Consider the following 27,619-nt stretch of genomic DNA (forward strand, 5'->3'; position numbering starts at 1 on the left):
TCCGTTGGTTTAGTAGGGTGGATTCTTTCGATTAGCTTCATTAGCGCCTCGACGCTTACCATCTGGGATGTCTCGCTTGGGTTTGAACCCTGGGGTTCGTCCTGTTGGCCCTGCGCCCTTGTCCCGACCATTGTGTTCTTCCTAGCTAGCTCTGGGTTCCTTTTCTGTCTAGAAAAGCTTGGGGCCCCACGTTGGCCGCGCCAATTTGTCGCCAGACAAGTCTTTTTTGTAAAAGTGCGACGAAGAATTTCGTCGAATTTATTGGTGAGGGGTGAGGAATAAAAAGGGGAAGAAAAAAAAAATGCAGTCTGTCTTTTGTTTGAGGAGCGACTCGGAGAGCGATGTGTCCTGATTGATGTCTCACAAGCCACTGATTGACAGCTGGATCTAGCTGATTGGTCTATGAAGCAGTTGGAATTTTTTGTTCCTTGGCTTCCTAATTGTTGGTGATTTTTACTTGTTGTGACTCTTTATGTTGTCCCTTTTTAGGGAGTAATGGTTATTTTTCGCAGTTCCGCGTTGGGGTGGTTTTTTATCTTTTCTTGTAGTTTGATTTTCATGTTTTGTATGTGTACTTTGATTGGTTCTGTTTTTGTTTCCCTTTGAATTTGTGTATTCCTCATGTATGGTGGTGCGTCCAGTGCTCTTCTGAGGTATGCATTTTGTATTTGTTCTATGATTTTTAAGTTGGATTTAGCTGTCGTGGACCATATTTCTGCTCCGTATGTGATCACTGGTCTTATGATTTGCTTATATATCAGGATTTTGTTGTGTTTGTTGAGTGTGCTTTTTCTGTTTGTGAGTGGGTATAGTGCTGCAATTATTTGTTTCGCTTTTTTGGCTGTTTCTCTTATGTGGTGTGTGTATTTTAGTTGCTGATTCTCCATGTGTCAAACCAGTTTGTCATTGTGTTTACTGCTTTCTGTAGAATTTTAGCTGCTCTGTTTGGATTGATCGATGTGGCTGTGATGGCTGTGTCGTCTGCAAAGAGTGCTATTGAGGTCCTGTCTGGTAGTTGGGGTAAATCTGCGGTGTAGATGCTGTAGAGGATGGGGCCTAGGACTGATCCTTGAGGGACTCCTGCGTATGCTGTTTTTGTTGATGAAAGTTTCTTGTTGATTTTGATCTGGAATGTTCTTCCTTGTAGGTAGTGTGATATGAGATGCGTGAGTGGGGTTGAAACTTAGAATTTGGTTAGTTTGTATGTGAGAGCTGCGTGCCATACTCTGTCGAAGGCTTTTTCTACGTCTAGGTATATGGCGGCCGTTGCTTGGTGTTTGTTCCAGTCGTTTTTGATTTTCTCGGTTAGTTTTGTCAGTTGTAGTGTTGTGCTGTGTTCGGCGCGGAATCCGAATTGTTCTGGGGGAATGATGCTGAGTTTTTGGATTTCTTCCTTCAGGTGCTTCAATATGATTTTTTCTGTTACTTTTCCCATGGTGTTGAGAAGGCTGATGGGTCTGTATGATGTTGGGTTGTTTGTTGGTTTTCCTTTTTTGTGAATCAGTATTATGTGTGATTTTTTCCAGTCCTTGGGGAAGTGTCTGTGTTTGAAGATTGCATTTATGATTTCTGTCAACTTAGTTATCGCCTGTTCGTTTAGCTGTTTTAACATTTTGTTGGTTATTTCGTCTGGTCCTGGTGCTTTTTTCGGTGGTAGATTTTGTATGATTTGGTTTATTTCTTCGGTAGTGGTTGTTGGAATTGGTGTTGTTGGTATGGTTCTTTCGAGGTTGTAGATGGCTGTGTGGATTTCTATGTCCTTTGTTTGTGATAGGGTGTTTGCTTGATTTGGTGTGAACTGTTCTTCGAAGGTTTCGGCTATCATTTCGAGTTTGTCTTCGTCTGTGATTGCGGTTCTGTTTTGCTTTTTGAGAGGTGGTATTGTTTGATGGGGGGTTTGTTTGAGTTTTTTCGTTAGTCTCCATAGTGAGTTGTCCTCGATTTTTGTGTTTTCGAGTAACGTTGTCCACTTTTTGTTGCTGTGTTCTCGTAGCGCTTGTTTTAGTTCATTTGCTGCCCTGTTTAAGTGTGTTTTGTCGTTTGGGTCTAGCGTGCGGTGGTACTTCCTCCTAGCTTTGTTCTTTGTTTGTATTAGGTGTTGGATGTGTTGTGGTAGTAATTGTTTGGGTTGTATTTCCTTTACGTATGTGGCTTGTTCGTATGCTTGTTTGATGTCTGTTTCTAGTTGTTTAACTGCGTTTTCTATTTCTTGCGGGTTGTTTATTGGTGAGTTTGTTGTTTTGATTGTTTTTTGGAATTGTTTCCAGTTTGTCCATGATTTTGTGATTTTGTCCTGTTTGATTGGCCGGTTTAGCGTAATTATTACTGGCGAGTGGTCTGAGCTTAGTTCTTCTACTGTTTGTAGGTGGTAGTAGTTATTAATGTTTTTTACTATGGCTATGTCGATGACGTCGCTGCCTTCTTCGTAGTGGTGAGTGGGATCTTCTGGTCCTATTGCTTCCATGTTGTTTGAGGTTATGAAGTGATGTAGTGTCTTTCCTCTTGGACAGTTCCTTTTGCTGTTCCAGTGTTTGTTCCTGGCATTGAGGTCGCCTGCTGCTATCGTGGCCTTGTTTTCGTTTTTTATGAAGTCGAAGTCTGTTTGGTGGAATTCTTTCTTTGGTGGGTAATATAATGAGTATAGGTGTAGTTCTCCTCTGTCGGTTTCTACGCTGAGTCCTGTTACTTCCAATGCTTTCGTTGTTGGTGTGGGGAGTAGATGGTGTTTGATGAGTCGGTTTATTATTATTGCTGTTCCTCCTCCTTTTTGGTTTTCTCTGTCGTTTCTGTAGATTTGGTGGTTAGGTAGATTGAGTTTGCGGTGGGGTTTTAGGTGTGTTTCTTGGACTAGTACTGCGTCTATTTTGTATTTTTGTATAAAGTATTCCAGTTCTTGTTTTTTGTTGCTTATAGCATTTGCGTTCCAGTAAGCTATTTTGATAGTGTTCTTCTTTATTCGTTGCATTATTTGCGTTGTGGTGTTTGTTCTTGCTTCGGGTTTAAGGTTCATTAATTGTTTGTATTAATTCGCTTGTTGTTGTGATGAAGTCCATTTTTTGTTGTAGTGTGGGTTTTGTTTTTGAGAATTGTATGAGCAGTTTGCCTATTAGTTGTGCAATTTGATCCGTTTTGTTATGTGCTTTTTGAGGTCCGTTGTTTGTGTTGGGGGCAGTGCTTTCCGTTGTCTGATTTTGGTTTTTGTTGGTGTTTGTTTTTGGGGTTGGGTTTTTTGTTTGGGTTTGGTTTGTTGCGTTTGCTTGCGGCTCTTGATTCTGTTGTTGTTGTTGTTGGTTCCAGGCATTTGTTAGATTGGTGGTTTCTGGTTTCTTTGTTTGTGTGGGGTGAAATATGCATCCTGTGAAATTGGCGGGGTGAGGGCCTCCACAGTTTGCACACTTCGCATCAATTGTTTTTACCTTGGTGCAGATGTGGGTGGAGTGTTCGCCTGCACATTTGAGGCATTTGAATTTGGCCTTGCAGCCTGTTTGTGTATGGCCGTATAATTGGCATCTGTGACACTGTGTGTACGTGTTTCTGCTTTTGTAAGTTTCCACACTGACTGAGAGGTTGCAGCAGTTTGTGATTTGATATATTGATTTATATTTCCTTTCAAGTTCTATGTAAGTGGCGGCGGTTGTTTCCCCTGATTTGTTTTTCATTCTTTCTATTTTAGTAGTTTCGTATCCTTGTTCCTGCAGGTCTTTTTGTATCTCTTCTATTTGGATTGAGAGCGGAATACCTCTCATTACGGTTTTCAGTGATCTGTCTTGTTGTAGTTGGTATGTGTGATACTCGTATTTTTGTTTGTCTAGATATGCGGTTATTTTCCTGAAGTCGGTTACAATTGTTGGGTAGACCTTGATGCCTTCTGGGGTGCTTCTTGCTTTTGTGTATTGGATGTTTTCACTATGTAGTTTTTTGGATATTTGTACCCACTTGTCTGGTTGTCTGATGACAATGGGTACTGTTTTGTTCGATGTATTTTCTTCCGCAGTTTCTTCTGTGTTGCTTGGGGCTGGCGTTTGTGTAATTTGTAGCGCGTTGTAGCGGTTTGTTGTTTTTATAGAAAAGTATTGTTTGTTGGGGCTGTCGTCGTCGAGTTTGTGCTTACGGGATTTTTTCGGTGGGATAAATTCGCTGTCCTTTGGAGTTGCGGCCTCGTTTGTTTCCATATTTGTGTCCTCTTCTTTTTCGCTTGCACTTGTTTTGGTATGCGTTGGCTTACCTTCATTTTCTTCGTCGCTTAGGTCGGTTTGATTTTTGTCCATTCTGTCGTAGATAAGATCTAGCACTTCCGAGAGCTCGCTCTGTGTCAAATTGTTGATGTATTGTGTAAACTCTGCCATTGTTGTTCGATTTGATTACACTGGTTGTTGCACTGCACTTGTTTGTACTACTGCACTTGTTTATAATTTGGTTTATCCAGCACCAACGATCAAGGATCTGGACGCTGGGTAAATTTCACGAGACTATTGGCGATGTTACTCGTACGGTGTCTACAGACAGCGGCGAACCTGATTGACAGCGGCGAAATGTCCCATATTTATAGTGCCGGGCGATCGGACAGGCGCTCGATCGTCGACTCTGGTTGATCGGCCAATCGCGTTCCAGTGATTGCGACCTGCCGTTCGCCGGCTCTGATTGGTCGGCTCGCTGTTCGCGCGAGTCGACCAACTTGGTTCCAGTCTTGGAACCTTCGGTGGCTGGCGTCTCCGAACGGTATCAATTGGCGCAATAACAACATTCAATTTGTACCTTTACAACTTAATCATAACAGACATTATGCGGAGGAGGCGAAGGAAATACGTGAAAAATTGAAACGTTATTTCAATAATGAAGGAAAAGTACTTTGGCAAGACAGAATGGTTTAAATGTAAATCGTTTCAGTTAATAACATTTTTTGTAGGTACTTATGTAGATGACTTATTTAATTATTATAATCTTGTATGGTATTATCAGTTGTTTTTTTACATATCCTTACCTGGTTTGTCACATTAACAGGTTCTTCCACTGTGTTTTCTTCTTGGGCTTCTTTATCTAAATCATCTTCTTCCACATTGCTTTGTCCTTCCCGTTGTGTTTCTTGTTCAACAGTAAAATATAATAATGGATAATACCATAATCGGGGTTCATACACGTCGTCTGATCCCATGCCACTATGTGTACCTTCTTTGACTTTCTTCATCTCTCGTCTGAAGGCGGTGCGTAGTGTATTAATTTTTTTAATAACCATCTCTTTATTGGCTTCAGGTTCAATTTCTTTCAATTTTGCAACTAATTTTTCGTATGCTTCATTTCTTAAATTTCTGTTGCTGTATTGTTTACTTTTTATTCGCCATAAACAAGGGAATTCTCTGTACATGTTAATAAATTCTTCGATGAATTGTTTGGAATAATTTCGCAAATCAATCATTGTAGTAGCTGTGTAAACAACACTGCACGAAAACCAAACCTGAATGCCTATTGCCCTATTGTTCTCGTTGATGCGCATGTCCTTGGACAGTAAATACGCTTAAAAATCTAACTCTCCAGATTCTTCGCAAAATGATTGTATGATTTGTTTCTACCAACATATCTCCACGCTACACCAATTATTGGTTTGCCCAAACAGATTTATGCAAATATCTCCACTAAGATGTTCTAACATGTAGGACCATGTTTTGTTGATGATACAATTATTAGGAAACATATATGTCAAACATTTTAAAGTTGCTTAGACTTGTTGGTCAACCCTGTTTGCACAAACAACTTTGCAAAAACATAATTAAACGTGTAGTAGCGACTCATGTATGTGCATACAACTTACTGAAACATGTAAAGGCCCCTATACACCTAGCGTTTTGTTTGCAGGACTTGCTTGCGCATGCAAGTATGTGATACAAGTTTGTCAGAAACACACACTTTCTGGCATGTTTATCAAACTTGATTGCGTAAATTCGTATGAGATACAAGTCTTGTCCACACACGAGTGAAAATTTGTATGACAGCACACGGTTTGCTCAAACAAAATTTAGTAAAATCACAGTGAGTGACCGATTTTTGTCTGTCGCGATGTATGTTCATACAAATATAAGTCTATCAAACGTGTTTGATATTTTTGCGGTGCGGCTTAACTTCGAGTTCAGTCGGTGAACATCGATACAGTTTCTAGAGAAACAAACACTGATTTTTGTAAAAAATCAAGATGAGTGACATTAGAAATTATAGTCGGAAATTCATCGAAGAGTTTATACAGTTGTACAGGTATGTATGTTTTATTGATTAAGCAGTTTCTTTGCTTTTGATTAAAAAGCAAAAAGAAATTAAGTAGGTACCTATTTGAAATGATAGCACAGAATTAAAGACATGAAAATTTATTTTCCTAGCTGACTTATAATAATTTAATAGTATATACACGTTTATAACTTTTTAGATTGTCTCCGAGTCTATGGAAAGTTAAAAGTAAGGACTATAGTAACCGGAATCTGCGAAATGAGGCTTACGAGAAATTGATAAGTAAGCTAAAAGAAATTGAACCTACTGCTGATAGAGACATGGTGATCAGAAAAATTAATTCTCTGCGTTCTGCTTTCCGGCGAGAGTTAAAAAAAGTGAAAGATTGTACACACTCCGGCATGTCCAGTGAACAAGTTTACGAGCCACATTTGTGGTATTTTGATTTGCTATCTTTTACGGTTGACCAAGAAACTCCACGAAAAGGAAAAAGTTCAATGGATTCCGACAATGAGGATAATGAGACGGAGGTATGTATCTTTCTATTTTATTTGCATTTTTACGCATAATAGAAATGGGTATTATAAAATTTTAAGTTAGTGTTGTACCATTCGGTCTTGAAATAATACCTTTTTCTAATCATATTAAGAAATGTGTACTTTTCCGTTACGTTTTTAATTGAGAAAGTTGTCATTTTTTCAACTGTGGAGAAAATTGGTCCAGTCCGTGGAGAAAATTTTTGTCTTAGACCAATGAGATGACTAGATTTTACTTTCTCAACGGATAGTATCTATCACCACCGTAACGATTATACGGCGGTCCATTGTTTTCTAAAAAATAGTTAACATTGACATTTGTCATCGAATCTGTTTTCTCAGAAATATCAACAAGAAAATGGAAATTGTGGATGATCTAGAGAATTGTACGCCACCAGAAGTACAAGAGAATGCTACCGGAAGCTGAAAAGTATACTGGACACAGTTTCAGGAGATCATCAGCTACAATACTAGTAAATGCAGGTGCCGATATAACCGCTTTAAAAAGACACGGTGGCTGGAAGTCCACAACGGTAGCCGAAGGTTATATAGACACGTCCATGAATAACAAGATGGACTCAGCGAACAAAATCATCAATGCAGTTCAAGCTTCCAGCAGCCCAGCAGCAGTGTACTAAACACAACGAAGAATAAAGAAATAACAAAAAAAAAAATGTTGATGTAAAATCGCTTCCCTTTGCTATTGTTAATTATGCCACGGTTAATGTATACATATGTACATAATAAAACGTAGAAATAAAAAATATATAATTATTTACTCAATTATCAATATGATTAGCAAAAGTATAGTATTTAACTCGTGAGAATTGGCCATTTCCATTCGAATGACTTACTCCACTCGCCTACGGCTCGTGGTCGCAAATTTCATTCTCATGGAAATGGCCAACTTTCTCACTCGTTGAATAATATACTATTCCTTCATTCATAAAATATCGTTTAAGATGATCTCTGATAGATTTTGCTTCCAAGGGTGCATTTCTGCCTCTTGTTATTTCTAGTGGTACCAAATGTTGAGGTTCAGTTCGCCATGCGCCTTCAATTATTGTTCCACTTTCAATGTTTTCAGAATCGATGAGTTGGGGTGGGGAGTACGTACTTCTTGCATTTTCACGTAAAAAATTGTGTAGGGCACAACATACTAAAACTATTGTCTCAACCTTGTCCGGCTTCAAATTAATGGCGGTATGAAAAATTCTAAAACGCGAAGATAATATTCCGAAAGCATTTTCGACGACCCGCCGTGCCCTTGACAATCTATAGTTAAAAATTTTTTCTTCATATGCCAGCGTGCGATGACTAAAGGGTTTCATAATGTTGTTACTCAAGGCAAATGCATCGTCTCCTAGAAAGACCCGTGGAATCTCCCTATTATCTCTACTCCTTGGTAGAGGTTCACTGTTAGGAAGTTTTAAATTGGAATTTTGTAGTTTGTTGTAAAACGTTGTTTGTTCAATAACACCACCATCCGACACTCGTCCATTGACACCCACATCTACCATCAAAAATTTGTAATTAGCATCTACGCAATGAGGAAAATTCCAAACTTCTTGAAAATCCGTCTCTATTTTTAACCATTCCTGTTCTGTTCGTGGAAACTAAAATAAAAAATGATGTTTCAGGAAATCGCAAATTTTGAAGAAGACTCTACGGTGAGTGATAAAAACGAAGAAAATCAACCATCAATCGATCCGTTCACTCAGCACTCAACGACAAACCAAATAAAACCAAATAAAAGATGTTTAAAAAGGAAAAATACAGGACAAGAGGAGAGAACTAATAAGGAGAGACTTCTTGGTTTAGCCTGTGAAACTTTAACTCAAAACAAAAGCAATGACCGGTGTGAAATATTTGGTAGCAATGTTGCTGTTAAGCTGAAAGTGATGTCTCGCGAACAGCAGCTATTAGCAGAGAAAATTATATCAGAAGTGTTGTTCTACGGAGAACTTGGACAATTAACACTTCACACTGTCAAAATGATACCAAATGTTCTTTCACCTGATTCACAATTGCTCTCACGTACACCATCGTCATTATCATCCCCCTCGATGGTTTATTATCCACAACAAACTTCGCCGGATATTCCTTCGCCGAAAATATATACTCAACTTCATAATTATAATACTGATAACATTATGTAATACTAATATTCATTGTAATAAGATATAATAAACAGTTTACCTTCATGTATTCATTCTTCAGTACTGAATAAATAGCTTTGCACGTTTCGGGAATAATTTTGCCAAGTGCCTGTGGAGAAATTATCGCAGAAAATTTAAGGTCTTCATATGATCGTCCAGTGGCCAAAAAACGAATTGTTACTGCTAACCGTTCTTCAGCTGTAATAGCTGCCCTCAGAACTGTATCCTCTTTCTCGATAAGAGGTCTAACTTTTTCTAACAAAATCATAAAGTTGTCTTCAGACATCCTCAAGTAGTTAAAATAATCTTGAGACGAACTTCGTAGCTCTTTTATTAATTCTATATGTGATAATCTACTTCTCTGCAATAGCCACTCTTTACACCACACTTTACGTTTCTTCTTTTTCGGCTGTTCATCAGTTAATTCTGCTATTATTACAGCAACACAAGCGAGCTTGACGTTCTCGTCACACATGTTTGCTGAAAGTGACAGCTCCTGGGTGTGTGGTCGAGTTTTTAATATTAAAAAATCCACTTGTCTTTACATACAAAATAAAGTACCAAGAACATATATTAGACACACACTTAACAGCATGCATGAATACAATGTTAGTACTATACATGTGTTTTATCAAATCCTGTAGTATGTGATCAATGATCATAATATGTATTGGAAACATGAATGCGCATACAAGTACTGCAAACAAAACGCTAGGTGTATAGGGCCCTTAAGTCATCTTTGTTTTGACATCTAGTCTCTCACTAATTTTGTATGTATGATTTGTTTGTACAGTCAACTTCATAAAACTTGAATGTACGTCTAGGGGCCCCTTTAGAGCTTGTGCCAACTCTCATGATCGATGACCTTGACAAAAGCTGCGCGAAGGCGGAGACCAATTGTGATAAGTGAAACGTAAAAACGTCGGTCGTTTAGTTCAAATTTTCAGGGTGACGGCAAATTTGCATTTTACACTGTTCAAGGATTTGGATTAGATGTCCGACATTATCTAAGGACTTGTCGGCTTTTCGCGAAATAAATATCAACATAAATTAGCTCACAAATCTGTAAAGCGTGACAAAATGGTACCGATGTTTTTAGTTCGAGTAGTACAGACGCTTCGGTACGCATTTTGGTTTCTGCGTCATCGATCATGAGAGTTGGCACGAGCTCTACCTATATTATTCTCTACCGTGCCTCTAATGCATTGAAAGTGATGCCAATCGTTCCTTCTCCAGCAACCTTTTATGACCGCGAACGTCCTTGAACGGCCCACCGGGTATCGCATCGCTTTGGCGCCAGTGGCGTTTGTTGCACATTCAAATGTTGCATATTAGTGGTAAATTGTGCAGCTGATTGTAAAGTTAATTGGTCCAGTTCTCCGTAAAATAATGTTTCATTTATAATTTTTTGTGCTATAAGTTTTTGCCTTTTAGTCATATTTCTTAAAGTATTTCCAACATGATGGCCGAAAATAGTAAACTCATCTTCTGGCTCCTTCTGCAGGGTTTTGTAAGCCATATTTAGGACTGTGTCTCGACATAGTTCTTGTGATTTCCTCTTTTTCATGGCTGGCATGTGACCAGGGATAGCCTTATTTCTTTCTTCTGTTTCCTAAAACAATTTTTGTTTCAGTTTCCACGATCTGAAGAGGAGTGGATGCAAATTGAAAGAGATTTTGAACAATCATGGAATTTTCCTCATTGTTGTGGAGCTTGTCAATATAATCCCACCTCCTAATAGTGGAAGTTATTTTTATAATTACAAGGGTGCTCATAGTATTGTTATGTTGGCTCTAGTAAATGCCAATTATGAATTCATAATGGTACACGTTGGGACAAACGGAAGAGTTTCGGATGGTGGTGTTATCGAAAACACAGAATTTCATAGGAAACTAATTTCAAATCAGTTACATCTGCCACCTGAGTCTCCATTGTCTCATGCTGTAGATACTACACCTCTGCCTTACGTGTTTGTTGCCGATGACGCGTTTGCGTTAACAAGACATTTAATGAAACCTTTTTCGAAAAATAATTTAACAAAACATGAACGTATATTTAACCATCGTTTATCTCGAGCCAGACCCATTGTGGAAAATGCATTTGGAATTTTAGCAGCTCGGTTTCGTATATTCCACACAACAATTAATCTAAAGCCTGAAACTGTTGAAAATATTGTATTGGCTAGTTGCTGTTTGCATAATTTTTTACGCTGTACTGCTAGACAGAATTACACTCCTCCACACAGTTTAGATTCCGAAAACACTGAGGACGGTAGTATTACACAAGGAGATTGTGTCGCCAGACAAGTCTTTTTTGTAAAAGTGCGACGAAGAATTTCGTCGAATTTATTGGTGAGGGGTGAGGAATAAAAAGGGGAAGAAGAAAAAAAATGCAGTCTGTCTTTTGTTTGAGGAGCGACTCGGAGAGCGATGTGTTCTGATTGATGTCTCACAAGCCACTGATTGACAGCCGGATCTAGCTGATTGGTCTATGAAGCAGTTGGAATTTTTTGTTCCTTGGCTTCCTAATTGTTGGTGATTTTTACTTGTTGTGACTCTTTATGTTGTCCCTTTTTAGGGAGTGATGGTTATTTTTCGCAGTTCCGCGTTGGGGTGGTTTTTTATCTTTTCTTGTAGTTTGATTTTCATGTTTTGTATGTGTACTTTGATTGGTTCTGTTTTTGTTTCCCTTTGAATTTGTGTATTCCTCATGTATGGTGGTGCGTCCAGTGCTCTTCTGAGGTATGCATTTTGTATTTGTTCTATGATTTTTAAGTTGGATTTGGCTGTCGTGGACCATATTTCTGCTCCGTATGTGATCACTGGTCTTATGATTTGCTTATATATCAGGATTTTGTTGTGTTTGTTGAGTGTGCTTTTTCTGTTTGTGAGTGGGTATAGTGCTGCAATTATTTGTTTCGCTTTTTTGGCTGTTTCTCTTATGTGGTGTGTGTATTTTAGTTTTCTGTCCAGGTGAATTCCTAGATATTTCGTTTTTTCTGTCCATTGTAGTTGCATGTTTTTGATTTGAAGGTTAGTTTTTGTTTTCTTGGTCTTGACTCCGTGCAAGATTGCTACAGTCTTAGTCGGGTTGATGCTGATTCTCCATGTGTCAAACCAGTTTGTCATTGTGTTTACTGCTTTCTGTAGAATTTTAGCTGCTCTGTTTGGATTGATCGATGTGGCTGTGATGGCTGTGTCGTCTGCAAAGAGTGCTATTGAGGTCCTGTCTGGTAGTTGGGGTAGATCTGCGGTGTAGATGCTGTAGAGGATGGGGCCTAGGATTGATCCTTGAGGGACTCCTGCGTATGCTGTTTTTGTTGATGAAAGTTTCTTGTTGATTTTGATCTGGAATGTTCTTCCTTGTAGGTAGTGTGATATGAGTTGCGTGAGTGGGGTTGAAACTTTGAATTTGGTTAGTTTGTATATGAGAGCTGCGTGCCATACTCTGTCGAAGGCTTTTTCTACGTCTAGGTATATGGCGGCCGTTGCTTGGTGTTTGTTCCAGTCGTTTTTGATTTTCTCGGTTAGTTTTGTCAGTTGTAGTGTTGTGCTGTGTTCGGCGCGGAATCCGAATTGTTCTGGGGGAATGATGCTGAGTTTTTGGATTTCTTCCTTCAGGTGCTTCAATATGATTTTTTCTGTTACTTTTCCCATGGTGTTGAGAAGGCTGATGGGTCTGTATGATGTTGGGTTGTTTGTTGGTTTTCCTTTTTTGTGAATCAGTATTATGTGTGATTTTTTCCAGTCCTTGGGGAAGTGTCTGTGTTTGAAGATTGCATTTATGATTTCTGTCAACTTAGTTATCGCCTGTTCGTTTAGCTGTTTTAACATTTTGTTGGTTATTTCGTCTGGTCCTGGTGCTTTTTTCGGTGGTAGATTTTGTATGATTTGGTTTATTTCTTCGGTAGTGGTTGTTGGAATTGGTGTTGTTGGTATGGTTCTTTCGAGGTTGTAGATGGCTGTGTGGATTTCTATGTCCTTTGTTTGTGATAAGGTGTTTGCTTGATTTGGTGTGAACTGTTCTTCGAAGGTTTCGGCTATCATTTCGAGTTTGTCTTCGTCTGTGATTGCGGTTCTGTTTTGCTTTTCGAGAGGTGGTATTGTTTGATGGGGGGTTTGTTTGAGTTTTTTCGTTAGTCTCCATAGTGAGTTGTCCTCGATTTTTGTGTTTTCGAGTAATGTTGTCCACTTTTTGTTGCTGTGTTCTCGTAGCGCTTGTTTTAGTTCATTTGCTGCTCTGTTTAAGTGTGTTTTGTCGTTTGGGTCTAGCGTGCGGTGGTACCTCCTCCTAGCTTTGTTCTTTGTTTGTATTAGCTTTTGGATGTGTTGTGGTAGTAATTGTTTGGGTTGTATTTCCTTGACGTATGTGGCTTGTTCGTATGCTTGTTTGATGTCTATTTCTAGTTGTTTAACTGCGTTTTCTATTTCTTGCGGGTTGTTTATTGGTGAGTTTGTTGTTTTGATTGTTTCTTGGAATTGTTTCCAGTTTGTCCATGATTTTGTGATTTTGTCCTGTTTGATTGGCCGGTTTAGCGTAATTATTACTGGCGAGTGGTCTGAGCTTAGTTCTTCTACTGTTTGTAGGTGGTAGTAGTTATTAATGTTTTTTACTATGGCTATGTCGATGACGTCGCTGCCTTCTTCGTAGTGGTGAGTGGGATCTTCTGGTCCTATTGCTTCCATGTTGTTTGAGGTTATGAAATGATGTAGTGTCTTTCCTCTTGGACAGTTCCTTTTGCTGTTCCAGTGTTTGTTCCTGGCATTGAGGTCGCCTGCTGCTATCGTGTCCTTGTTTTCGTTTTTTATGGAGTCGAAGTCTGTTTGGTGGAATTCTTTCTTTGGTGGGTAATATAATGAGTATAGGTGTAGTTCTCCTCTGTCGGTTTCTACGCTGAGTCCTGTTACTTCCAATGCTTTCGTTGTTGGTGTGGGGAGTAGATGGTGTTTGATGAGTCGGTTTATTATTATTGCTGTTCCTCCTCCTTTTTGGTTTTCTCTGTCGTTTCTGTAGATTTGGTGGTTAGGTAGATTGAGTTTGCGGTGGGGTTTTAGATGTGTTTCTTGGACTAGTACTGCGTCTATTTTGTATTTTTGTATAAAGTATTCCAGTTCTTGTTTTTTGTTGCTTATAGCATTTGCGTTCCAGTAAGCTATTTTGATAGTGTTCTTCTTTATTCTTTGCATTATTTGCGTTGTGGTGTTTGTTCTTGCTTTGGGTTTAAGGTTCATTAATTGTTTGTATTAATTCGCTTGTTGTTGTGATGAAGTCCATTTTTTGTTGTAGTGTGGGTTTGTTTTTGAGAATTGTATGAGCAGTTTGCCTATTAGTTGTGCAATTTGATCCGTTTTGTTATGTGCTTTTTGAGGTCCGTTGTTTGTGTTGGGGGCAGTGCTTTCCGTTGTCTGATTTTGGTTTTTGTTGGTGTTTGTTTTTGGGGTTGGGTTTTTTGTTTGGGTTTGGTTTGTTGCGTTTGCTTGCGGCTCTTGATTCTGTTGTTGTTGTTGTTGGTTCCAGGCATTTGTTAGTTTGGTGGTTTCTGGTTTCTTTGTTTGTGTGGGGTGAAATTTGCATCCTGTGAAATTGGCGGGGTGAGGGCCTCCACAGTTTGCACACTTCGCATCAATTGTTTTTACCTTGGTGCAGATGTGGGTGGAGTGTTCGCCTGCACATTTGAGGCATTTGAATTTGGCCTTGCAGCCTGTTTGTGTATGGCCGTATAATTGGCATCTGTGACACTGTGTGTACGTGTTTCTGCTTTTGTAAGTTTCCACACTGACTGAGAGGTTGCAGCAGTTTGTGATTTGATATATTGATTTATATTTCCTTTCAAGTTCTATGTAAGTGGCGGCGGTTGTTTCCCCTGATTTGTTTTTCATTCTTTCTATTTTAGTAGTTTCGTATCCTTGTTCCTGCAGGTCTTTTTGTATCTCTTCTATTTGGATTGAGAGCGGAATACCTCTCATTACGGTTTTCAGTGATCTGTCTTGTTGTAGTTGGTATGTGTGATACTCGTATTTTTGTTTGTCTAGATATGCGGTTATTTTCCTGAAGTCGGTTACCGTTGTTGGGTAGACCTTGATGCCTTCTGGGGTGCTTCTTGCTTTTGTGTATTGGATGTTTTCACTATGTAGTTTTTTGGATATTTGTACCCACTTGTCTGGTTGTCTGATGACAATGGGTACTGTTTTGTTCGATGTATTTTCTTCCGCAGTTTCTTCTGTGTTGCTTGGGGCTGGCGTTTGTGTAATTTGTAGCGCGTTGTAGCGGTTTGTTGTTTTTATAGAAAAGTATTGTTTGTTGGGGCTGTCGTCGTCGAGTTTGTGCTTACGGGATTTTTTCGGTGGGATAAATTCGCTGTCCTTTGGAGTTGCGGCCTCGTTTGTTTCCATATTTGTGTCCTCTTCTTTTTCGCTTGCACTTGTTTTGGTATGCGTTGGCTTACCTTCATTTTCTTCGTCGCTTAGGTCGGTTTGATTTTTGTCCATTCTGTCGTAGATAAGATCTAGCACTTCCGAGAGCTCGCTCTGCGTCAAATTGTTGATGTATTGTGTAAACTCTGCCATTGTTGTTCGATTTGATTACACTGGTTGTTGCACTGCACTTGTTTGTAATACTGCACTTGTTTATAATTTGGTTTATCCAGCACCAACGATCAAGGATCTGGACGCTGGATAAATTTCACGAGACTATTGGCGATGTTACTCGTACGGTGTCTACGGAGCGACTCTTCTCGCTGATTGACAGCGGCGAAATGTCCCATATTTATAGTGCCGGGCGATCGGACAGGCGCTCGATCGTCGACTCTGGTTGATCGGCCAATCGCGTTCCAGTGATTGCGACCTGCCGTTCGCCGGCTCTGATTGGTCGGCTCGCTGTTCGCGCGAGTCGACCAACTTGGTTCCAGTCTTGGAACCTTCGGTGGCTGGCGTCTCCGAACGGTATCAGTATGCACAGCAGTCAGGATAAATTTCTTGTGATTCCGATGCACTTCACAGGCCCTGCATATTTCACTTTTTACTAAGATTTTTAAGGTAGTAATATGTATTACTCACTTGACGCTACGTCGCCATTTTACCTTCCATCAACAAAGGTTTAATTCATGATATCCCTCCCGTCAATTTCCCATACCCCTCAAGGTTACAATTGCTCTGGAAATTTTCACTCATAGTCATAACAAACCATATTTCATTCATTGCCGGAAGAAGAAACTTCTTGCGTTCTCTGAATTAGATTCTATACATTTGTTCACCTGCCTTTGGCGAAATTATCCCATTTTTGGTTATTTCAAAAGTAGCTGTCACTTTTGACGTCTGTTTCGACAAGTTGACCAGATAAATATTGAAAATAATTTTATTATTCATCGAATTATACGTTGCTTGGCAATTGAGGGAAGGTGCTCAATTTTCTCATAAAGGGAACATTAGATCGAGCTCTATTGGTCAATTTGATTAATTCATAACTAAAAAGCTGTTGCACCTTGAATATTTTTCTAAACGTTTTTTACCTTCATTACCATCAAGGAATATGCAGTTTCAATTTGATCCGCGAGTTCTGGGACACCCTGTATATGGCACCACTCGTGTCAAACGTAAGATTCAAACAGCTGATCCGTGATTCGTAACCAGTAGGTACAGTGCGTTCACAATTGGCACTTCAACGCCTACTATGGGGTGAAAAAAATACCTACCCACATATAGTCCTACAGAAACTCTAGTGGAATTCGGCTTTGGTTGTAAATTTAACAACAACAACCGAAGAATAAGATTTTATTATCAAGTAATAACCGTTGTCATAAATACAACTAACACTACCTGTAATAATCCTGCCTGAAGCTAACATTGCGAACCCCAAACTGACAACCCTCATTAGCATTTATCAATAGGAGTATTGCTGCAGCATAAAATTCTATTTTTCAAGTGACAAACATAAATTTACAACCAAAGTCGAATTCCACTAGAGTTTCTGTAGGACTATACTCGTATTTACTATGTTTCGCTGTCAAATAATGTTATCCAAAATTCTTCAAGTTGGGATTGATTTCGTTCACTTGACTATAGATTTAGCATAGAATAAGTTACACTTAGCCTTGTAAAGGCTTTATGACAAACTTCTACTTATTTTATACCTACCTATCTCAGTGCATTTAAGTCCAAAATAAATGTGTTTTTCACTTTACACATTAGACGTGAAGAGATTTTATAATAACTTTTCCCTCAGCCAGTAGCTGTTCAGGTACAGATATAAATTGGACCCCTTTAGTACATTGTATAATTGTCCGTTTACTCTAAGGTTATATTGGGGCCGTAGAATTATCCCATTGTGTAAAAGTTGATTTGTCTACAATAGAAAACATTTTGTGATTGTAAACAGCAGGTAAACCCGGCTGGTTGTTTCGTTCAGGGTGGGACTGAGGCAAATTTGTCAAAATATGAATTCCAATTTATAAATTTTCGTTTTTAGAGATTATGTTGAAAAATAAGCTATGAAGGTCTAGTCACAAGGGGGTGTTCTAATCCTATTGAGGAGACCAGTAAATTAACCAATGTACCATATACTTCGGTTCAGAAAATAATAAAACTAAACATTCTCCCTTAAACCGGACCTTGCTCATCCACCCAACAGCTTTTAAAATTTGATTTATTGCAGGGGCGCGTGGCTTCTGAAACCCACACAAAGGGGCAGCTTATTAGGAGGTAACTACTTTTACGGCCCCAATATAACCTTAGAGTAAACGGACAATTATACCATTGCGGAGAAAGCCCTATAAAGGACGACGCACGAACTGGCACTACCCAATTTCTTGGCGCCCGAAACGGCACTAAAACAGGTAGGAACCCAAAAACGCACGAAACGGGAACGCACGAAATGGGACAAGACGTACAGTACGACCTCTTTAATCCGAACTAATAATTGCACTGGTTGATTCGGATTTTCGAAATGTTCGGATTATCGAAAAAAGATAGAAAATATCCATTTTCGTAATTATCTACGAATTTCAACATTCCCACAATGAAAATCTCTTTATTTTCATTCTGCTTCACTCTATTTTATCCCTCCATGTGACAATCGGAAAATTATCATCATATCATCTTCACTCCAACTATCATCAACTACTCTAGAAATTTGCTCCAAGACTTTTGAATAAGTTCTGGTCTCACATTTTCCCATGCTTTTGCTAATCCGATCATAACATCTTTCAGATTGATTTTCTTGAGTTCTGCAGAAACAATTGTATCTTCAGAAGCAACAATCCTGGTCTGTAATGTAACTTGACCGCTTGAATCACATTTTGGTCGGAACAAAATCCTTATAAAACTAGTCCTCAAAAATGTCTTTGGTCATCCAGGCATTTTTCTTTCCTTAGTAGGTACATCACCGGCAACGGTTCACTTCCGAAAGTCCGTGGTTTTTGAGATTTTCACTATCTGTTCGGATTAAAGAGGTGTTGTTCGGATTATGGCTCGAATTCCCGTTGTTCGGATTACTGGAGGTTCGGATTAGCGCATGTTCGGATTAAAGAGGTCGTACTGTATTTTAAGTCACATTGTGTAGGTACAATAAAATAACATTTTTGGAGATTGCTCATAAGCAGTTGACCTTGAACCTGGTACATATAATTGTCATTTTCTTTTAATAATATTTTATCATCATCCCTGGGATTCATTTCTAAATTTTTTTTTTCTATTGCCGTTTTGATATCGGTGTTTCGAGCAGCAAATGGACATTTGATTTCAACAATTGAGTCCAAATCAACCAATCCATCTGGTGATGCCCCCAAAAATGTTTTCTCAATGTCTACAAATAAACCGCACGAACATAGACCCGTTATTTCTTCCAATTTTTGTTTTGCTTTTTCTTCGTTGTCAATACACCATTGACAATTGACTATTGATTAAAATATCTTTTGTCGTATTTGCAGTGTCCGTGGTAATTTTCATATTTATTATTCTTCCAAAGTTACTATCAGTTAACCTATTATTTCTTAGCCTCTCTCACTCGTCATTATTGCGTTGCCCCATTGTTAAAATTGGAATTGATTCAGAATATAATCTCCACTGGTTTCTAAGCCAGCCGATTACTGGCAATATTTGGATTCATACAACCATAATGGGCCCTATTAAAATCCTCCAAGATTATCAATATTTTTCTTGTAAATATTCAAGTAACTTCTTAGTGCACAGGACAAAATGCAAAACTTCACGAACAATTGGTAAATGTTTTTTTTTACCTACAATATGAAAGATGCAGGTATAATAAATGAAACGACCCTTCCAAATGTTTACCAAAAATATTGCAGGTAAACAAGAAGGTAGAGAATATCGACATCGACATAGTGTTATTTATTACTTACTACAATTTTTTCAGATAACCAACTTATCAACTTTCATTAATTAATTTCTTTTTATTATTTCAATAAAAATAAAAAAATAGATTTTTAACGCCTTATCTAAATGAATAAAAATTCGAATTGAGTTAATTTTAAAATATTAACAATGCAAAATTAGAACTATTTTTTTAGTATTTGGCCGACCTCTTTGATGTCTAGGATCCACTAATTCTGGAAGAAAGTCCCAAAATAAAATGTTTCTAAGTGATTTTCAATTTCCAATTTATCAATTTCATGCCAGAATCTATCGTCCCTTTTAATTATGCAATATTTTAAATCAGAATTGATTTTCTCTTTCGTAGCAGTATATAAACAACGAAGTAACAAATATCACGATTGGTGATATTTGTGGTACTCGTACCTAATTATAATAAGGATGCGATGTTTTTAATTTTATATGGTTTTCATGATCCATCGTTAAATAAATCAATTGTTAATTCACGTGTGGAATATGGTCACTTTATTACAAGAATTGCATCCGAATTTATTAATCCATCTCTTTGCTAAAAATGATTTATATTTATCAATAAACATGGCACAACTTTTAACATTCAACCCGATAATGTGCTCCAATTTTTCGCTTTATTTTGTCACAGAACTTCGAATGGATGATTTTTAGAATACAAAATTTCTTTTACCGTATTTGTAGTGTCAGTATTCCGAAATAATGGTTTATGGGATAACGGGAACGGGTTTGTCGGCCGTGGCCTGTGTCGGCATTTCTACCTGACAGAAAATGCATGCATTTTATGACCATAACTTCTGCTCGAAGGACCCCCGGCAAATTGATTGACACCCGTCAAAATTTACAGAGTATAAACCCACTTTCCTCGAAACTGGAATTTAACATCAGACATTCGCAAATCACACATTTCTTGTCTCCTACACGAACCAAAAATTCCACAAATGGTGACAACCTGAAAATTGAAAGCATTATCTGACTTTTTTTAGAGAAAATTCATACACATACCTTTAAAAACAAGAAGCTAGCGTCAGGAGCATCAATGAAAAATTTTCGTAAATCTTCGTCCGTAAACACCCAAGACTTTTTTGGCTCATGCCCCTTGTTCAAACTTTTCATAAATGCATGTAGCTTATTATATTTTGATATGTCTATCCCACTTTTTAATCTTAACATTGCCTGCAATTTTGAATGAATACACCATACCGTTGAACATTTATATGTCTTAGACTGAAAAAAAAAGTCAAATAAGTATAAAATTTACGATTTAATCTGTTTATCAACTTACCATTTCCATCATATAAGCAAGCATCAACGTTTCATCTACATTTTTGGCTTTTTTCAGTTCCATCCACTTTACAAACTTTTCATATTCCTTGATGTATGCGTCTTTTGACTTCGCCGGTATTATTCTTGATTCCGCTTGTTCGGCCAATGCTTGTATATCTCTTTTTCACCCATTTTCCTCGATTTTTGCGACGGACGTAGACGTGGATGTGGACGCGAGAAAAACGTAAACAACTATAGTAGCAATATTATTATGCTCTCTCGATTTATCACGACAAAAATTATTTCTAAGTTTTTAGTGCGTAATTTATTTCCAGTATTTCAGGTATAATAAAAAATAGCGTAAAGTATTCGTGGATAACTGGTCTTTAAAACACTTGCTCTATTTCGAGCACTCCGGCTACGCCGTCGTGCCCGAAAACTCGCGCGTGTTTTAAAGACCTTGTTATCCACTCATACTTTAATATACTATTATTTCGATGGTACTTTGGTAATTGGAAATCAAGGAAAAAGTAGTAAAACAACAAAATGTAATTAAAACATACTATTTGCACATAAAAACAATAGATTATTACTAATCTTTACGTAATATAATAATAACTAAACCTAAGTACCATGGGTATTACTCAAACACTGTTCAGTTTCACAATCAGATTTGCTTAACTTATTATTATACCAGTTAATAATTAAATGTTTTTCTAAATTTTGAACACTCAATTTTTGCCTCCTACCGCTTAATATATTTTTATATGATGAAAACGTTCTTTCAATGACGAAATATGTTCCAGATCTAAATCATTGTTATCTTTATCAGTGGCATCTAATGATAAAATGTTTGATATTCCCTTCGCTAAAACACTACTAAATTTATCTAGAATGATTTTACCAACTGGAACCTTTTTCAATTAATTTTCGCAGTGTCTTACAACAGAAATTAATTCGCATAAAGATCTGTCTCTAATTTTTTAATTAAGCTACTTAAAAAACCATAAATTGTTTGAAAAATCTCAAAACCTTTTAAACAGTAGGTACGAAGGTACGTAATTTTTGGAACAGTTATAAAAATAAAATACCCTTAGACAAATGTAAATAAGAAAGAAATTCCGGCCGATAACAAGTAAGTAAAGGTGGTTAAAAGGGTTCAAAGGCTTTTACTCTAAATCCGACACAACTGCAGGTAAAGTAGCTCGTTTACCTACAATGGACCATCGGCTTGTAAAATATAATTCTTCTTGTAAATCAACAGAATTCATAGAAACTAAAATAAATTGCATTTCTTATCTTGTCAGTGGGAAAAATTCCAGTGAACACTGTCGGCGACCGTAATAAACTAAAGAATTTGTCAAAAATATACGATTTTATGTCGGAAAAGAAGAAAATGTTCACTTTATCCACAAAAATATGTAATTTTTTTTAATTGTTAATCTCATTATTTCAGTGTAGAATGGATATATTCAAAATATAGGCTTGATATTCCTAATAACAAAAAAGATGTTTTTTACATAAAATCCGAACCTTAACCATCAGGTAGTAAGATGGAAATTAGCTCGGGGCAGAGAGAAGTCAGCCGGCCCCTTGGTCCTAGTTCCAGCTCAACTAATGGGTGCTGTAAATCATGGGCTGCTGATATTGTTGGTTGCCATCATCACACTTTCGTGCAATGAGTTTCATTTTTTATTTTGCCTCGTAAGTCAGAATTTAACCGATTTCAAGAAAAACTAAGATTTCTCTGCATTAGATTATACATTCATGATTACAATGAGCTACTTTAGAACTCAAACAAGTTAAAAATGAGACCGCTAGGAGTAATTTTAAAATTACAATTGTTTAATCGTAACGACCAATTTATTGCCTTAATCGAAAAATCAAGATTTCTCTGCAGTTGATTATGTCAAAAGGAATCGATAGAACCGTCGAGCAGCTTTTCAACTTCAAATTTGAAGTTTTTAGGAGTAATTTGCGTTTACATTGCTTTAGTATAGGGCTACGATTTCGAGATGAGGACCCTTAAGGAATTTCCTCACGATATGACATGAATATAATAATTATACCTTTCTGAATTTTAACTACCAATGTGTTCCTGAATCCAGAATTTTTAAATTTTTAAAAAGAGATTGCGGTACTATTCCCGTTGCTGAAATTATAAGTGGTAAAATAATTTTTTTTTCTAAACTCCAAAGATTTCTCATAGCAACGGAGAGCTCTAAATATTTATTAATTTTTGTGTTATATGTCTGTGTTATATTATGGGAATTTGGAACAGCTATATCTAAAAGATATGCTTGCTTTTGTTGTTTATTTAAAATAATAATGTCTGGTCTGTTATGCTGAATGTGAATGTCAGTTAAAACTGTGCGATCAAAATATAATTTGTAATTGTCATTTTCTAAACAACTTTCTGGTTTATAAATGTAATGTGGTTGTGTATCCCTTAATAAATTGAATTTAACAGCTAAATTTTAGCGAATATATCATGACGTTTCTTATATTCGCTTTGAGCCAAAACGATGCAAAAACAAATGATGTGTTCAATGGTTTCCCCTTCAGTTCCGCAAATCCTGCATTTATCGATGATCGATTTTAAACCGCATATATGTGTTTTTTATATTTTCTTGTATTGATAACACGATCTTGTATTGCAAATATAAAACCCTCAGTCTCAGAATGAATATTTGATTTCTTAAGCCATGCATGAGAAGCCTGAATATTAATTTCTGATTGTTCCAGTTCTTTAAAATATCTCCCATGTAAAGATTTCTGTTTTATATTTGCTATAGTGTCAGGTATATTTGGCTCAACAATATCTGAAATTATATTATCACTTAAATTTAAAGATGTGTAACCTTTATCCGCTGAAACCAAAGCATTAAAAAAAGTGTTATCACGAGCTCTATTGAGAAAATATTTTTTTAGTGAAGCAATTTGATTGTGTTGTAGAATTTCTAGATTTGAAAAACCCCTACCACCATTTTCGCGTGGTAAATTAAATCTTTCAATAGCACATTTGGGGTGAGTTTACAAAATTTTGTAAAGAGAACTCTAGTTTGAATGTTTATATTCTGTAAATTAGTTTTGGACCATTTTATAACACCAAAAGAATAGGTCAACAATGGAACAGCATATGTATTAACTGCTTTAATTAAATTATTACCGTTTAATTTTGATTTTAAAATAGATTTAATTCTTAAATAAAATTGTTTTTCTAAATTTTCTTTTATAATTGAATGTTGAATATGATTTGATTGATTAATACCTCTCCTTTACTTAAATTTTTAATGATTTCTCCTTCTTTAGTTATATATTCTAAATTTTCGTAATGACCGCGACATATTGATTGCGTTTTACACTTATCAATACCAAAACTCATGCCAACATCATTTGAGAAATTTTCACTTATTGTTAGTAAAGATAAAATGTGATTCTTTTTAGATGCATAAAGTTTTATGTCATCCATATAAAGAAGGTGATTTAATTTTGATAGTATAAATTTTAAGAATTTTAATTAACCATGAATGTGGTACTGAATCATAGGCTTTTTTGTGCGAGGTTTGTAAGTGCCTAAGGTCTGCAAGGGCACTTTCTTAATAAGGTTTGAATACTATTTTTTCCCTACCGGCACAACTTCGTTGAAAAAAGTCAAAAAAAGATGGTTATATTCCTGATTAAAACGAAAATTTTGAGAATTGAATAGTAGGCTGGATTATTTGTTTAATTAACTTGTCATCGCATTTGAATATTTGACGTTTGTTGGAAAATTTGATATAAACAGGGTAAAGTAATCTACCTACCTAGCTTATCTGTTTATTTTCCAGATTATATGATTGATCTACCAACTTGCTTTATTGAATTGGCTTTCATTTATCAATAACTTATTTTACTTTTGACACTTTTCAAATTTGTATTTTGGTACAGTTTTACCATAAACATTTCATGATTAACTTTCTTACCTTAGCGAGAAAGTTGAATTTTCTCACCTCAGATGAGGTATCGACAGTCTACATTTCTAACCGGTAGGGAAAAAAAAATATTCGGCGAGTGGAACTCAGAAGACTGGCTAAAACACACCGAGCGAATTTATTATACCGGGTGTATTATGAAAAACCTTTGGTGCTATAACTTCCTTATTTTTTATCCGATTTTAATAAATAATATGTCAAACAAAATCGTTTTAAATGAGCTACAGCTTGAATTCATCCAATATTTGTTCTTGAGTTCCGTTTTTGACAAATGATAGTCAACTTTTTTTTTTCAAATGGCACTATTAACTTTTTTTGCTCAGTTTTATAGACATTTTTATTTTAAATATGAAAATGTAAACAACAATGCTCATGCATAGAAACAAAAAGAAGAAATTAAAAAATAATGTATTTTTTTTTAAATCAAGCAGTCACATTAAACAGTAATAAAAGTGCATTCTAATTTTGCAAAGTGACTAAGACAGCTATGGACATTCAAGACAGTGTCTATTTGACTCCGGCCGATAACAGAGATGATTTAATAAAAAGAATCGTAGCAGTATGTGAACAAATACCACCAGAATTTTTATTAAACGCCACAATGGGCGTCAGTGGAAGGTGTCGAATGTGCCTTAGAGAGAATGGAGGTAATTTCAAACATTTGCTATAGTAAAGTTATGGTTACTTGATTTTTTGAAATTCTATTTTTTTTATTAAAAACAAATTTTTAATTTTTTATTTTAATGTTTGTGTATTCAGAAGATAAGCATCTGTCAGAATAAAGATAAAATATATACAGTGCAACTTAAAAAAACAAAGTTAGCACCGGTCTGTCAAAAAATATAATGTTAAAAAAAATCATTGCATGTCGGGCTATAGTGTTTTAAAAACGATTTTGTTTGACGTATCATTTGTTAAAATCGGATAAAAAATAAGGAAGTTATAGCACCAAAGGTTTTTCATAATACACCCGGTATATGTATATACAGGGTGTCCCAGAACAGAAATTTAACCAAAGGTTTGAATTGCCTAGCAACATAATTCTAGTAAGAATGGTATGGAATTTCAAGTAAATGTTTGGGCAACTGTGAAGATTTTGACAACGTCAAGTTATAATTTGATTCGAAATTGTCAAACTTCGTATTGAAATCATATATACAGCTGCAGAGTATGCCGAAATGCTCATAATTTATGGAAAGTGCCCGCGCAATGCACGTGAGGAAGCAAGGGAATATGCAATAGGTTTTCCACGACGTTTGCCATATCCAAATTATAACGTATTTCTATGGTTGGTGTACCGTGCTCGAGACACTGGGTCCTTGGTGCCTACCTGACAAGAAATTGGTGGTCCCCCGCGAGAAGTTAGAACGCCAGAGACTGAAGATGCTGTTCTTCAGTCCTTTGATGACGACGGTAGAAGAAGTATATTTGAAAAACTATATTTACCGCGAACCTATCAATATTTTAGAAGAACTAAATAACCAAATTCACGAAACACTGGCTACTGTTATTCCTAATGTGCTTAGACTGGCAAGGGAAAATTTAATAAAACGAGCTCGCCTATTCCTTCAGATGAAAGGTGGTCAATTTGAACACATGTTATAAATTATTCTTTTTATTTTGCATGTTTCTTATTTCATTTGTTGCATTCTACATCGTTTAGTTATAAAATTTGATCTTAAATTTTTACTAATAATGATGCTAAAATAAATAGGTTAGTTCAATCCAGTTTTGTCTTCGTTCTTTCAGAACTGCCACTATGCTTGATTTGTTGCTCAAAACCTACGTGTAACTCCAGCTTTTTTAGCAATGTCAAGAATATTCCTAAAAGTCTTTTCTTTCATTTCGACGATGACTCGTCCCGCTCGTGTAGCTGCGCTAATACGTTGCAGATGCAGAGTGTATGCACAGGAGTCAGGATAAATTTCTTGTGATTCCGATTCACTTCACAGGCCCTGCATATTTCACTTTTTACTAAGATTTTTAAGGTAGTAATATCTATTACTCACTTGACGCTACGTCGCCATTTTACCTTCCATCAACAAAGGTTCAATTCATCATATCCCTCCCGTCAATTTCCCATACCCCTCAAGGTTACAATTGCTCTGGAAATTTTCGCTCATAACAAACCATATTTCATTCATTGTCCGAAGAAGAAACTTCTTGCGTTCCCTGATTTAGATTCTGTACAATTATTCACCTGCCTTTGGCGCAATTATCCCATTTTTGGTTATTTCAAAAGTAGCTGTCACTTTTGACGTCTGTTTCGACAAGTTGACCAGATAAATATTGAAAATAATTTTATTATTCATCGAATTATACGTTGCTTGGCAATTGAGGAAAGGTACTCAATTTTCTCATAAAGGGAAAATTAGATCGAGCTCTATTGGTCAATTTGATTAATTCATAACTAAAAAGCTGTTGCACCCTGAATATTTTTCTAAACGTTTTTTAACTTCATTACCATCAAGGAATATACAGTTTCAATTTGATCCACGAGTTCTGGGACACCCTGTATATATATTTTCGGTTTACAACGTTCTACGGCGTCTTCCGATATCCATTTTCCACTGTCTTCTGTCATTACATTGTTCTTCGTTGAGTCCCCTTTGTCTCAACTCCTCTCGTATGCTTTCTGCCCAGCTTCGTCTTGGCGTTCCTTTTCTTCTTCTACCCTGTGGTGTCCATAATAGTACTTGTTTTGGAAGTCTCTCCCTTTCCATTCGTACCACATGCCCATACCATCTCAGTTGGTTAGTTCTAATGTCTTCCACTATTGTGGTGTTAACCTTCATGATGTCTTTAATTCTCTCACTTCTTATTCGTTCTCTTCTTGATCTTCCTGCTGATCTTCTCCAGAAATCTATTTCTGTTGTGAGGAGCATGTTCTCTAATTTTTTCTTTAGCGGCCATATCTCACTGCTGTATGTTACTATGCTCTTTATGATGGTATTATATATTCTCTTTTTGTTATCTTTTTAGATGCCTTGGTCCCACAATACGCTGTTCAATACTGAGATCGCTTTTCTGCCTTGTGTACATCTTTCTTTGATGGTTTTATCTATCGTTCCTTCTCTTGTTATGTTAATTCTCTTTAATAAAAAAAAGTAAAGGCT

At 36.8% G+C, this 27,619-nt stretch overlaps 4 long non-coding RNA genes across 4 annotated transcripts; 2 read left to right on the forward strand and 2 right to left on the reverse strand.

The window, feature by feature from the left end:
* Positions 1–5,484: 5,484 nt before the first annotated feature.
* LOC138126408 (uncharacterized) lies at positions 5,485–8,993 on the forward strand. Its single transcript, XR_011157802.1, has 2 exons — positions 5,485–6,743; positions 8,390–8,993. It is a non-coding gene; the product is annotated as an uncharacterized lncRNA (long non-coding RNA).
* Positions 8,994–19,860: 10,867 nt separating this feature from the next.
* On the reverse strand, positions 19,861–21,009 carry LOC138127027 (uncharacterized). The gene is made up of 3 exons (XR_011158067.1): positions 20,549–21,009; positions 20,269–20,490; positions 19,861–20,215 (listed from the first exon to the last, which is right to left on the reverse strand). It is a non-coding gene; the product is annotated as an uncharacterized lncRNA (long non-coding RNA).
* Positions 21,010–25,515: 4,506 nt separating this feature from the next.
* LOC138127214 (uncharacterized) lies at positions 25,516–26,231 on the forward strand. Its single transcript, XR_011158146.1, has 2 exons — positions 25,516–25,916; positions 25,972–26,231. It is a non-coding gene; the product is annotated as an uncharacterized lncRNA (long non-coding RNA).
* Positions 26,232–26,316: 85 nt separating this feature from the next.
* LOC138127213 (uncharacterized) lies at positions 26,317–27,356 on the reverse strand. The gene is made up of 2 exons (XR_011158145.1): positions 26,513–27,356; positions 26,317–26,458 (listed from the first exon to the last, which is right to left on the reverse strand). It is a non-coding gene; the product is annotated as an uncharacterized lncRNA (long non-coding RNA).
* Between the last annotated feature and the right edge of the window lie 263 nt (positions 27,357–27,619).

The sequence above is a fragment of the Tenebrio molitor genome, chromosome 3 (genome assembly GCF_963966145.1).
Source record: "Tenebrio molitor chromosome 3, icTenMoli1.1, whole genome shotgun sequence".
Classification (NCBI taxonomy): Eukaryota; Metazoa; Arthropoda; class Insecta; order Coleoptera; family Tenebrionidae; genus Tenebrio; species Tenebrio molitor.